Source organism: Lampetra fluviatilis, chromosome 15, assembly GCF_964198595.1.
Source record: "Lampetra fluviatilis chromosome 15, kcLamFluv1.1, whole genome shotgun sequence".
Classification (NCBI taxonomy): Eukaryota; Metazoa; Chordata; class Hyperoartia; order Petromyzontiformes; family Petromyzontidae; genus Lampetra; species Lampetra fluviatilis.
Window position 1 is genome coordinate 5,632,125 of NC_136289.1, and position 13,263 is coordinate 5,645,387.

The window sequence follows — 13,263 nt, forward strand, 5'->3', positions numbered from 1 at the left end:
CCAACAATTGATGTGCTATCGCTGCCCTCTGCTGCCCACAACGTAGCCTGCGTCCTGAGACGGTCATCCAATCCAGCAGTGACCAGACTTGGCCCCGGAGATGTGACGAGCGATCAGGCGCAGGTGTTTTGGTCGTAGAAACAAAAAGATCGAACATATACTCGTTGGCTCTTTCGGTTAAAGTCACGTAGAAAGAAAAACGAACTAATAGAATACACGACGTTTCGATTGCGGCACAAGCAACCGTCATCAGGTGAGAACGATGTGTAAATGCAAGCTCGGAGAGAAACACAGAGAGAGACACACATAGAGGATTGTGTCTCTCTGTGTCTCTCTCTGTGTCTCTCTGTGTGTGTCTCTGTGTGTGTCTCTGTGTGTCTCTGTGTGTTTGTCTCTCTCTCTCTGTGTCTCTCTCCGTGTCTGTGTTTGTCTCTCTCTCTGTGTATGTCTCTCTCCCCGTGTCTGTGTTTGTCTCTCTGTGTCTCTCTCCGTGTCTGTGTGTCTCCCTCTCTGTGTCTCTCTCTCCGTGTCTGTGTGTCTCTCTCTGTGTGTGTGTGTCTCTCTCCGAGCTTGCATTTACATGCAGTTCTCACCTGATGACGGTTGCTTGTGTCGCAATCGAAACTTCGTGTGTTCTATTATTGCTTACATTTTTTCTTTCTACGTGCCTTTAGCGAAAGTTCCAAATTCCTGCAGTCACGAAAGCTTCAAATCAAAGATAGAACCATCAGGTGAGCAGGACTACGGGGTTTGTCGCGGTAAGCTTTTGCAAAAAAAAAATATTTCACGGCAGAGGAGCAGAGAAAAAAAATCATTAATTAATCTGGAATGTTCACGGGAAGAGGAGAGGCGGTGTGTCGCAACTTGCACGAGGTGCCCCGTCTAGAAAGGAACGTCACTTTTAGAATGGTAATCATATTTCCTGTCAAATATTACGATAAATAAAAAAGTTAAAATAAACATGTATCAACGCTTCCCCCACGCGAGCGCACGTGTGGAATTATATTTATTTATTTATTCAAAGGGAGGTTCAAGAACCGATCTATCAAACCCCAGGGCATCTCTGATAGCCAAACACTCTTCTAGATTTGAAACCGAAGGATAGGAAGCCAAAAACTCTTCACCCCAAACATTTTAGGTTTTTTCGGTAAAGTCACGTAGGTAAAAACATTTAAATTAATAAAAGTAAAATAAAACAAATTTAAAAAAATTCACGACGTTTCGGAAGCAACACAAATTCACGACGAAACGTGAATTTTTTTAAAATTTGTTTTATTTTACTTTAATTAATTTCATTTTTTACCTACGTGACTTTACCGAAAAAACCTAAGAGTATGAATCCTTGCAGTCACGAAAGCTTCAAATCTAGGACCCAAACATTTTATTTCGCGGCTCATAAAGCCCACGTGGATAGTGTCAGGGCCGCATTAAGGCCTGGGGGCTTTAGGGGCTGCAAGCCCAGGGGCCTCTTCCAGCTCAAGGGCCTCCAGAGATTGAAGTGAGAAGTGATTTCGTTTGTGAATGCTGAATTCTATTTGTTGTTAGCCTCGTAAAAAAAAAAAACATTTAATTTTTCTTTAACTTTGTTTTCCTTTTGAAAATATTACTGGGGGCTTTTTTTCCATTTAAAGCTTTCGTGACTGCAGGGATTCATCTTCTTGGTTCTTTCGGTTATGTCACGTAGAAGGGAAATAATACAATAATAAAAATAAAACAAATAAAATTCTCACGACGTTTCGGCCACAACGCAAGCAGTTTGCGTTGTGGCCGAAACGTCGTGAGAATTGTATTTGTTTTATTTTTGTTATTTTATTATTTCCCTTCTACGTGACTTTACCGAAAGAACCAAGAAGATTACTGGGGGCCTCACACTACCTGCACCCCTAGGGGACCCACAAAATCTTAATCCTGCCCGAGATGGTGTGCACGCGGAGCGCCAGGGATCGACTTCCCTCCACTCCCTGCATCAGCTGCAGCCTTGCTGCACCACCTGGGTTACAGGCTTCAGGGTGCCACGGTGGCTAGGAGATGTTAACTGCCTCGTCCGGTATACAGGAGGTCGTGGATTCAATTCCGAACCCGACGCCGGAGTTTGCGTGTTCTCTCTCCCCGTGGTCGTGTGGCTTTTTCTCCGGGTCCTCTGGACTTTCCTCTACACATTTAGAATGAACATCACGCGTTTAGGATATTTGGCTGCTGTACATTTACACGTGATAAGCCACTTTGTTGAGCTATCATTTGTGGCCAGGTCACTTCTGAAAAATAGCAAAAGAGCTCAGTGGGCCTTACCTTGTAGAATCAAAATATATATTTTTAGTTAAATAAATAAAAAGAGTTAAAAGTTTTAAAGAGGTCGACTTGAAAAGAACATGGGCTCCATTCATAACTCTTATCAACACGAAGAAAGATCCCCCGTACAGCCTCAACAGACCGTAGGGGCAAGTGCTGTTAGCGAGTAGCACCTATGAAGGCCGGCACGGCACACGAGGGGGTGGGTGGCCAACACCACGCCCGGCCGCCTTTGTCTCTCCAGTGGCGATGTTTACACGCAGCACCAGTTACTCATTTGAGGCCGAGTCGACCTAGGGGAGGCCCGGGACCGGTTCAGATAATCGTCACTGTGGTGCTGGCCGTGAGCGTAGCGCTAACCACTACACCACCGCTCCCCACACACACAGCCAAGGGTAGTAGTCCTGTGTGATTGCAGGGCCAGATTGTTTGAAATGAATCCCCAACTATCAAAGGAAGCTCATGTGCTTTCGCAATAACACTCGCGTTACATAATGGGTACATTTTTTTGTTGTTCATATAAACACTGTACATGGCGTACGAGAGAACGAACTGCACAGCCTTTCACGGCACACTCAAGTACTTAACTAATTAAAGGCATGCCAAACAAATCATTTATCTTGTGGTTTTATTATAATAATGGTAATGATTATTGCAGAAAAAAAAGTATTATTATTTAGAGAGCGGAATAGGCAGGTCGCCGTGGCGTTAACGGTTGACGCGATCCAGATTTGAAATCCACTGAGTCGCCAAGTTCGATCTCCAGGCGCGGCAGTCTCGGGGAAGATTCTTTAGATGTACCACCGCGCCCTTCTCCCACGGCCGCCTTTGTCCACCCAGCAGTACATCGACGCGCGCGTGTGCGCCACAGATTGTCGTTGTGTAGGGCACGAGCGGTGGGGCAAAGTGTGGGTACTTCCACCTCGATTAAGATGTCCAGCCTGGGTGTAAGAGAAGGCCAAATACACTCCCTCCCCACCCTGCCCTTCTAAACGGGCTCTCTGCAGCTTCCTCCTGTAGACAGTGGAGGTCCTTCCGCCAGCAGTTGGCCTACTCTTCCTCACTGGATGTCTCGGACGAAGGGGGGAGCACTCACCACCACTCACGAGCTGCCGATGGTCTGTGGTGTAACCCAATGTTTTACCGCATGTGCATTGGTTCAACTGCCGCGCCCGGAGATCAAACCAGCGACCTATGAATTGCAAGCCCGTCGAGTGTTGCTGACCATTGGTATACTATCGGGACAGCAGCGTCCCTCTTATAACTATTAATTATTTACGAACTCAACTATTTTTATTTGTTCAGTTAAGGACACACCGAGCTCTTTTTTCAAAAGCGGCCTGGTCACGTGATCGCCCCAACGGAGTGGCCCATCGTCATCACCATCATCACGTGGAAATGTCATAGAAGCCAAAAACGCGCGTTTCTAAAGGTGGAGGGAAAAACCGGAGGACCCGGAGAAAAAAATCCACGCAACCGTGGGGAGAGCGACACGCAAACTCCAAATATACAGCAGCAAGCGTCAGGGTTGGGATTGAACCCACGACCTCCTGTACACCAGGCGAGGTAGTTAACATCTCCTAGCTACCGTGGTGATGATGATGAGAGAGAGACACGCAAACTCCAAATATACAGCAGCAGGCGTCAGGGTTGGCATTGAACCCACGACCTCCTGTAGACCAGGCGAGGGAGTTACCATTTCACCACCGCGGCGCCCCGAACAAACAAACAGAGGCAGAACAACAACAACAACAACAACTCAAAGTCATCGACTCTATAGAACTTACCAGATTGTCCGGTTTTAAAGAGCTGGCTTTAAAGGTCACCTGATGGGCGAGAAGAGAGTTTCAACACACAGAGGTCAATTTAACACACATTCACAACCGACGCTATATTTAAAGTCGGTGTAACACCTCATTGCACTCCTTCTGAAATCAATCACAAGCACCTGGATACGAAACAAAGACCACCCGTATAGCCCACACAGATTGCCGGGGCAAGTGCTGTGGTGAGCGAGCGCCTATGAAGGCCGTGATGGCCAACGAAGGGAGGTAGCTGAGCGTGGCAGTTGTCATTTCTCGGTGGCCTGGAATCATCAGCCGTGATGTTTACACACCGCACCACGTGCTTAATTTCAGGCTAAGTCGACCTAGGGGAGGCCCACGACCGGGTCAAACTCAGGTTCCCTCCAGACTAAGTGTTACATATACGCACACGTACACAGTATATAAAGATAAAGATCCCCCGTGTAGCCTTAACGGGCTGTTGGGGAAAGTGCTGCTAGCGAGCACCTATGAAGGCCGGCACGGCACACGAGGGGATGGGTGGCCAGCACCACGCCCGACCGCCTTTGTCTCCCCAGTGGCGATGTTTACACACCGCACCAGGTACTCATTTGAGTCCGAGTCGACCTATGGGAGGACCGGGACCGGTTCAGATAATCGTCACTGGTGTTGGCCGTGAGCGGGAATCGAACTTGGATAGCCTCGTGCATAGTGCAACGCGCTAAACGCGACACTATCGCTCCCCATAACATACATACACACAGTTACATACATAACATACATACACACAGTTACATACATACACACAGTTACATACATACACACAGTTACATACATACACACAATTACATACATAACATACATACACACAGTTACATACACACAGTTACATACATAACATACATACACAGAGTTACATACATACACACAATTACATACATACACACAGTTACATACATAACATACATACACACAGTTACATACATACACACAGTTACATACATATGTAGGGCTGTTACAGAGAGCCCGTTATGCATGGCAGCCTATGGTAAACAAACACAGTAGGCGGGGCTACATGAGTGCACGAGCAGGTGCCCTCTGCGACGTCCGCGCCAGACACCCTGGGGGGTCGATTCGGTCATTATGATCCCCCGGGGCCCCACCCCTCAGGGAGGGGTTGGGTATAAAAGGGGAATGTATCGAGGGGCTCGGGAGTGTTGTGTTAGCTAAGAAGAGGAGACGGAAGACGTCCTAGATAGAGCCCTGGTCTCCCCCTGGTACGCCGTCCTTATCAGGACCGCGCAGGCTCGAGCCAGTGGCGTGGTACCAGAGCCAGAGCCAGTGCTGGTCTGGACTCTGGGTACCGGGCCCGACTGACCAGTGTCGGGCCAAGATAGCCTCCCCTAGCCCATTAGAGGAGGACTCAGAGGCAGGCTAGGGTTAGCCTAGAGGTGTGTCCTCAGATAGACGGGTGAGGGGGCCGATACCCCCTCAGTGTGTATGTCACAACGTGTGGTGTTAAATAAACAAGTGTGCCTCCAACTCCGGTGTGAACGAGTCATAAGCGTTACTACATCTGGCGTCAGAAGTGAAACAAAGTACGAACATGGATACACGCCGGACGACTCGAGTCGGAGTACCAGGAGCGGAGGACACCGCTGCAGTTGGAGAGCCCGAGACGGCTGAAGATGCCATCGAGCAGCCGGGGCTGGGTGCATCCACGCCACAGCAGCTGGAGGAAGGGGAGCCGTCGACGGAGGGGCTGAGGCAGGCGCACGCGAAGCTGGCCGAGCTGCTGTACGCCGCAGCCGCCATGCTCGATAACATCACACGGCTGGGGGCTGCGGGACCGCCACGAGGCGACAGCAGCCAACGACCACAGCGCCTTCCCGCCATTTCAACGGAGCAACATTTTGAAACTCCCGCCATCGCCGCAGCTGCTGTTGAGGGCGTGGCCGCTCTAAGCATCGCGTCCAACGGCGGGAGTACAGTACCTGCCGCGTCACCACGGGTGCGACCGGCGATGCCATCGCTGCTTCGGGCCGACGCTGAGTCGAGTGAGGGAGACGAGGGAGCGCGATCGTCCTCTGCAGCCGCTGCCTTACATCAGCGACTGCCGCCACTCAAAGAATTTGTGGGCGAGGAGGGCGACTGGGGCGGCTTCCAGCGGCGCTTCCTCGCTCACCAGGAGATGGCACAGTGGACAGACGCCGAGGCTCTCCGAGCACTGCCAGCACTCCTCGACAGCGACGCCCTCGCCACACTAACATCGGCAACGAAGGAGAGGCGTTCCACGCTGCGGGAGGCGATGCAAGTGCTGTCCGCTGTGTATGGGCCACCATCGGACTGTCGTCAACTCTTTTACGATCGCCAGCGGGGGACGAAGGAGTCGCCCCTGGCGTACCGTACAAGCCTCCTGGCGCTGGCAAAGGAAGCCTTTCCACGAATGGACGACGAGGGGATCGACGCCATGGTGACAGAAAAGATACTTTTGCTGGCGGACGACTTAGACATCGTCATTGTCGCACAGGACGATGCAGAAATGTGCTCCCTCCAAGCGGCCCGTCTCCTCCACGCAAACCTGTCCTCTCAACGACGGAAGGCCAGCAAGGCGGCGAGTGGGCGCGCCGTCGCTGCGGCCACCCTCCCGGCGGAAGAGGTTTGCGCCATCAACCATCGACGGCAGCACGGAGCGGGAGCGCGGGGGGACCGGGCCGGTTCAAGCCATCTACAACGTCCATCGTCGCCACCAGCGCTTCCACGCTGCTACAACTGCGGCATCCGGGGCCACGTCGCCTCGGGGTGCCGCTCTCCTTGGCAGCGCGGGACGACACCTCAACGGGACGCCGGCCCTCGTCACAAGCTCCACCATCATAATCCGGCGAGTCGCGGCACCCCTCACGTTTGGCCCACGCACACGCCCGTCGCACACTTAAACACCGCAGCGAAGGGGGGGCCAATATCGCGTACCATGGCACCAACACGCACCGCTCTGGGTACTCACATTGAACCCAGCCAGTGGTCCGTGTTGGCCCATCGGGTTGTAGCCGCGTCGTCGGGGTCGTCGGCCGTTGTGGGTCACATCGATGGGGTGGAGGTTCGCATCTTGGTCGATACAGGAGCATCGGCGACCATTATTTCGGAGTTGATTTATAACATTCTCCCTGCCCAGAGCCGTCCTTTGATGCCTGTTAATGTGCCATTCTTTTCTGCTAACGGGGGTTCACTTGGCATCATCGGACAAATTCGAGCCCAAATTTGTGTCGGGGATATTAAATTATCTGGGCCGATTTTTGTTTCCTCCTCGCTGGCGGTTCCGTGCCTGCTGGGGACGGATTTCCTGGCCAAAATGCCGATTAGGATATTAATCGACCAGGGATGCATTGAGCTCCCATCGGGCCGACGCATGGCGTTTTTGCCATCCCCCGCTACGAGCCGGACGGCGTTCGCGACGGTGCCGGCGTTCGTAGATAGAACGGTGCGCGTTCCTCCGGGGGCGCAAATGTTAATTCCTTTGAGACTTCGGCGGCCCTTCGCTAAGGGCATTGGGGCTCAAGGGGTTTTGCTGGGACCGTCTAGGGCCGGGGTCAGTGGACCTAATTTACTCCCGGCCCAGACCATAGTGAGAGGGGATGGAGAACCCTTCATCGCGGTCCTCAATGTGGGCTCGCAGACGGTGGTGGTCCCACAGGGGACCGTGCTTGCTCACGCAACGCCGGTGCCCTGTGAGGAACCCGTCGCGAGTCATGTCGGCGCTGCCCCTGCACCGCGACCACATTCAGACAGCGATGAAGGGTGGCTCGAGGCGCTTTGCGCGGGATCGACGGACCTGTCAAATTTAGAGCGCCAACGTCTTAAGACACTACTGAGGGAATTTTCCGACGTTTTCAGTCGGGATAAATACGATTTGGGCTGCACTCATCTGCTGCGTCACCATATTGATACGGGTGACAGCGCGCCAATACGCCAAAATCCTTTTCGGTTGAGTCCCGCCGAAAAGGACCATGTCAAATCGGCTGTTGATGACATGCTAGCCGCCGACATAATTTCTCCCTCCAACAGCCCTTGGGGAGCGCCGATCGTCCTGGTTAAGAAGCAGGACGGTTCGTTGCGGTTTTGCGTTGACTTTCGGCGCCTTAATAAAATTACGGTTGCCGACGCATACCCGCTCCCACGGATGGACGAATCGCTTGACGCCTTGGCGGGAGCGCGATTCTTCTCCACATTGGACTTACTTTCGGGATTCTGGCAGCTTCCTCTGGACGATGATTCAAAGCCTAAAACTGCTTTCCGTACTCCGCACGGCCTGTTTCAATTCAACCGGTTGCCGATGGGCTTACACTCAGCGCCGGCAACTTTCCAGCGGTTGATGGAATTGGTTTTGGCTGGATTGCAATGGGAGTCGTGCCTGATTTATTTGGATGACGTCATTGTCTTTGGCAAAACTTTTGAGGAACATCTCCAGAGGTTGCGGGCGGTTTTCCTAAAGATGCGGGCTGCTAATTTGAAATTTAAGCCCCAAAAATGCCATTTGTTACGCGAGTCGGTGCGTTATTTGGGGCACATCGTGGGGCGCTCAGGTATTTCTACCGATCCCGCCAAAACGCAGTGTGTAAGCTCCTGGCCGACTCCCACCTCAGTGGGAGAGGTTAGGAGTTTTATTGGGTTTGCGTCGTATTATAGACGCTTCGTCGCTAATTTTGCGACTATCGCCAAACCCCTACATGCTTTAACATCTAAAGGGGTTCGGTTTTGCTGGGGTCAGGAGGAGGAGGCTGCTTTTTGCTCCCTTCGGGATGCTTTGGTAAACGCTCCTCCCCTGATTTACCCTGATTTTTCAAAACCGTTCTTGCTCGACACCGATGCGAGCAACACGGGTATTGGGGGCGTGCTCTCCCAGGTGGTTGACGGCGTGGAACATGTGGTTGCGTACGGCAGTCGGGTGTTGTCTCCAGCGGAGCAACGGTATTGTGTCACCCGTAGGGAACTGTTGGCAATTGTCCATTTCGTCCAACAGTATCGCCCATATCTGTACGGTCGGCATTTCACCGTCCGCACAGATCATGCGGCACTGCAGTACGCCCTGAGGGTTCAACAGCCATCGGGACAATTGTCCCGATGGTTGGAGGTCCTCCAGGATTACGATTTCCAAACCACATACTGTAAGGGCGTTCGCCACACCAACGCGGACGCTCTGTCACGCTTGCCAACCACCTCCGAGTGTGCATGCCTCCTGGGGTCTGGACGTTGCAGGCCTCCAGGGGACACATCGGTACCTGTCTTGGCGGCCGCCAACGACGACGATGCAATGGTTCCTAATTCGATCGAACAACAGGGCAAAGATTCCCTGTTGGGGTTGCCCGTCATTGAATGGGGGCGCCTCCAGATGGAGGATGTCTCCCTCCTCGGGTGGCGACGTCGCGTTGGCAGTGCGGCGGGGGGAAAAAGAGGTGGTTCCGACGCATGGGAAATGTGCCAAGGTCTGCTAATGCATTGGGACGGGAAGTCACGTCGACATCGGCTGGTTGTCCCTACTGGGTTGCGGGGTAGGGTGGTATGGGCCGCTCATGAGCGCCTCCTACACCTGGGGACCCAAAAGACTCTCGCCTTGCTGCAACTTGATTTTTACTGGCCTGGCATGACGAGGGATGTGGGGGATTTGTTGGGATCGTGCCCTCAATGTGCACAACGCAAACCGCCGGCACGGGAGTCTAACCCGCCCTTGCAATCGATCAAAGTGTCCAGGATAAACGAGCTGGTCGCTCTGGACATTTTGGGACCATTCCCCGCCACCCCCAGAGGGAATAGATATTTGTTGACGGGTGTCGAGTATTTTACACGCTGGCCTATGGCCTGGCCTTTGGCCAACCAGTCGGCAGCAGCCATCGTGGAGGCCTTTGTTCAGGGTTATGTCCTGGACAAAGGTGCTCCGGAGAGGCTGCTGACCGACCAGGGCAGAAATTTTTCCGGTAAACTACTCAGACAAGTCTGCGATCTCCTGGGCACAAAGAAAATTCGGACCTCCCCATATCACCCACAAACTGACGGGATGGTCGAACGTTTGCATCGCACCATCTCGTCCATGTTATCACAACAAGTTTCGGACTCGCAAACGGATTGGGACCTACAAATTCAGGGGGTCTTGGCGGCGTACCGGATGGCACCCCATGCGGCTACGGGGTTTTCTCCCTTTTACCTCATGTACGGCCGAGAACCAGACCCGCCTGTTCGTGCCCAGTTGCGGATCCCCGTGCCGCAGGGAAAAACTAATCTGGCTGACCACGTTAAATTTAATCTGGACAAATTGACCGAGGCACGGGATGCTGCAATGCAAAACTCTGACCTCCGTCAGAAGGCAAATGAGCGCCTCAGATTGAGTCGAGCGCACATGCTGCAGTGGAAGCCGGGGGACAAGGCATGGTTGCACTGCCCCCAGGTGCCACTGGCAACCTCCTCTAAACTTGTGCGGCCGTGGCGGGGCCCTGTGGAAGTGGTGGAGGTGTTACGTCCGCAGTGCGTGCGCATCAAGTGGGGGAAGCGGCGATGGTTCGTGCACCCCTCCAGATTAAAACCCTTCGCTGCGGTACACAACCCCACTTCACACGCGCGTGGCCAAACGTGTGGGGGGTCGGCCGACTTGCTGGGTCCGTCTCTGTCGCTCTCACCTAATGCCTTGCCGGCTGTGCCACCTTCAGGGGCATCAGGAGTGACGGGCTCACGCCCGATCACCCCTCCTGCGGATACCGAGGGTCACGCGGAGTCAGAGGAATGCTCACCTCAAGACGGACAGTCGCCACCTGATGGTCCGCCACGCGGGGTTACCCCGTGTGAGGGGCCCGCTGCAAGGACGCGCGCTAAAATGCGCAAACTGTTGTGAGGCCGGAAAATGTGTACATAGCTGTTGTGTTTATTGGCTGTTGTGTGGATGGTGTGTTTCCCGCTCCTCGGATGTACATATGTTGGGTTCACCGTTTGTTGTGTGTGCGGGGTGGGTTCCCTGCTGGTTGTATATAAGCTGTTTTTTTTACGGAATTCGTATTTATTCGGGGGGGTGCGACGGGTTGTTTCTCATCTTGTTGTTGTGTCTTGTTCTGGTTCCTGTTATGGTTCAAAAATAGTGAGGCACACGTCAGGGGGTGAAGGCACCTTTATTGTAAAATTTTGTATGTTGGCAGCCGGGACGGCTGCATGCTATGTGGGGGGGAGTGATGTAGGGCTGTTACAGAGAGCCCGTTATGCATGGCAGCCTATGGTAAACAAACACAGTAGGCGGGGCTACATGTGTGCACGAGCAGGTGCCCTCTGCGACGTCCGCGCCAGACACCCTGGGGGGTCGATTCGGTCATTATGATCCCCCGGGGCCCCACCCCTCGGGGAGGGGTTGGGTATAAAAGGGGAATGTATCGAGGGGCTCGGGAGTGTTGTGTTAGCTAAGAAGAGGAGACGGAAGACGTCCTAGATAGAGCCCTGGTCTCCCCCTGGCACGCCGTCCTTATCAGGACCGCGCAGGCTCGAGCCAGTGGCGTGGTACCAGAGCCAGAGCCAGTGCTGGTCTGGACTCTGGGTACCGGGCCCGACTGACCAGTGTCGGGCCAAGATAGCCTCCCCTAGCCCATTAGAGGAGGACTCAGAGGCAGGCTAGGGTTAGCCTAGAGGTGTGTCCTCAGATAGACGGGTGAGGGGGCCGATACCCCCTCAGTGTGTATGTCACAACGTGTGGTGTTAAATAAACAAGTGTGCCTCCAACTCCGGTGTGAACGAGTCATAAGCGTTACTACACATACACACAGTTACATACATACACACAATTACATACATAACATACATACACACAGTTACATACACACAGTTACATACATAACATACATACACAGAGTTACATACATACACACAATTACATACATACACACAGTTACATACATACATACACACAGTTACATACATAACATACATACACAGAGTTACATACATACATACACACAGTTACATACATACATACACACAGTTACATACATACATACACACAGTTACATACATACATACACACAGTTACATACATAACATACATACACACAGTTACATACATAACATACATACACACAGTTACATACACACAGTTACATACATACATACACACAGTTACATACATAACATACATACACACAGTTACATACATACATACACACAGTTACATACACACAGTTACATACATACATACACACAGTTACATACACACAGTTACATACATACATACACACAGTTACATACACACAGTTACATACATACATACACACAGTTACATACATAACATACATACACACAGTTACATACATACATACACACAGTTACATACATACATACACACAGTTACATACATACACACAGTTACATACATAACATACATACACAGAGTTACATACATACATACACACAGTTACATACATACACACAGTTACATACATACATACATACACAGAGTTACATACATACATACACACAGTTACATACATAACATACATACACACAGTTACATACATACATACACACAATTACATACATAACATACATACACACAGTTACATACATACATACACACAGTTACATACATACACACAGTTACATACATAACATACATACACAGAGTTACATACATACATACACACAGTTACATACATACACACAGTTACATACATACACACAGTTACATACATACACACAATTACATACATAACATACATACACACAGTTACATACACACAGTTACATACATAACATACATACACAGAGTTACATACATACACACAATTACATACATACACACAGTTACATACATAACATACATACACACAGTTACATACATACACACAGTTACATACATACACACAGTTACATACATACACACAATTACATACATAACATACATACACACAGTTACATACACACAGTTACATACATAACATACATACACAGAGTTACATACATACACACAATTACATACATACACACAGTTACATACATACATACACACAGTTACATACATAACATACATACACAGAGTTACATACATACATACACACAGTTACATACATACATACACACAGTTACATACATACATACACACAGTTACATACATACATACACACAGTTACATACATAACATACATACACACAGTTACATACATAACATACA